Raw genomic sequence first — 1,876 nt, 5'->3', positions numbered from 1 at the left:
GTTCAGTCCCACTGCGTGGTACCTTGGGCAAGTGTCTTCTACTATAGCCTCGGGTCAACCAAAGCCTTTTGAGTGGATTTGGTAGACGGAAACTGAAAGAAGCCGAGCTTGCAGAAACGTTAGCACGCCGGGCGAAATGCTTAGCGGTATTTCGTCTGCCGTTACGTTCTGAGTTCAAATTCCGCCGAGGTCGACTTTGCCTTTCATCCTTTCGGGGTCGATTAAATAAATACCAGTTACGCACTGGGGTCAATACAATCGACTTTATCCATTTGTCTGTCCTTGTTTGTCCCCTCTGTGTTTAGCCCCTAGTGGGCAGTAAAGAATTAAGAAACTGAAAGAAGCCCATCATATATAAATGTGTGTGTGTGTGTGTGTAAGTCTTTGTGTCTGTGTTTGTCCCCCACCACCGCTTGACAACTGGTGTTGGTGTGTTTACATTCCCATAATTTATCAAAAGAGACCGATAGAATAAATACCAACCCAAGAAAAGAAAATAGATACTGGGGTCGATTCATTTGACTAAAATATTCTCCAAGGCGGTGCCCCAGTATGGCTGCAGTCAAATGACTGAAGCAAGTAAAAACAGAAACATAAAAACAACAAACATATGTGCAACAATATGCCTTCTTTAAACCCTTTCTTTTCTGTACTTTTACTGTGTCATTCCGTTTATAGCAACAATGATTCAACCTGGTTATCTTTCTTTTTTTCCATCATTTTGTATCATCTTTGGTTCTGCGAATCTCTCTCCTTTCATAAGATATCTTCTTCTATCATCCTTTTACTCTCTCTCTCTCTCTCTCTCTCTCTCTCTCTCTCTTGCATTCCCTAAAATTTCTCTCTTTGATTTTCCCTCATCTTTAAGCTTCCCGTTTTATTTTCCCCTTCTCATCTCCTTTCTCCTCCTTGCTTTCTAGAAGCTTTCTCACTTGGACTCTATCTTTCTCGCTTTATTTCTATTTCTGTCTCTCTTTATTTCTATCCACCACCCCACCCCCGCCGCTATTCTATTATTCCTTTCACTCTTTTTCCGTTTTCTCTTTCTCCATTTCTTTTCCTTCAGAATCATTTCATAATTGTATCTCTACTCCCTCGTCTATAAACTCTTCTCTCTTCCCCCCCTCTCTCACCTTCCCTTCTCCTACATATCTCTTTACAAATATTTGGTTTTCCAAGCAGCATTTTGAGTAGAAACTTTATAAAAACAAATCCGAAAGGTAAAGGAAAAAGGAAGAAGACCAAAAACAAAACAAAGAGAAAACGCAAAACCCAAGGTGGGAGAATGAATCCATTAGGAAAGTTGATCGTCTGCTAGACACAGAGGCAAATAACATCATGGCCAGGATATTGGAGAACTCCAATAATGTCACCAGCATCACTACTTTTATAAACCGAATCAGCAACTCTGCTATCACCAACACTATGACTACCACTAGCTCTGTCACAGCATCACTACCACCACTATTTATGCTGTAACTGTTACCACTATACCCCCACCATCGACTTGTACACCGTCGCCACTACTATGACTTCTCTGTATTATTACTACCACTTCCCCCACCATCGACTTGTACACCGTCGCCACTACCATGACTTCTCTCTATTATTACTTTACTACCACTTCCCCCACCATCGACTTTTACATCGTTACCACCATCATGACTACTATCTATCATTACTAGCCACCGCCACCATCATTATCACTACAGCAACAGCAGCATTCCTGACTTCGGCAGTTGTCGGCAGTTGTCGGCAGTCGTCGTCATCCTATAACATTTCAAACAAACCCTGTCGGACTCCGAAAGAAAAAAGAAGTTACATCAATTGCAACGAAAATGTTGACTGAAAGAATTTTCAAACGTAACAAACTCGG

The sequence above is a fragment of the Octopus bimaculoides genome, chromosome 18, assembly GCF_001194135.2.
Source record: "Octopus bimaculoides isolate UCB-OBI-ISO-001 chromosome 18, ASM119413v2, whole genome shotgun sequence".
Taxonomy (NCBI): Eukaryota; Metazoa; Mollusca; class Cephalopoda; order Octopoda; family Octopodidae; genus Octopus; species Octopus bimaculoides.
This window is presented reverse-complemented; position numbering follows the sequence as displayed.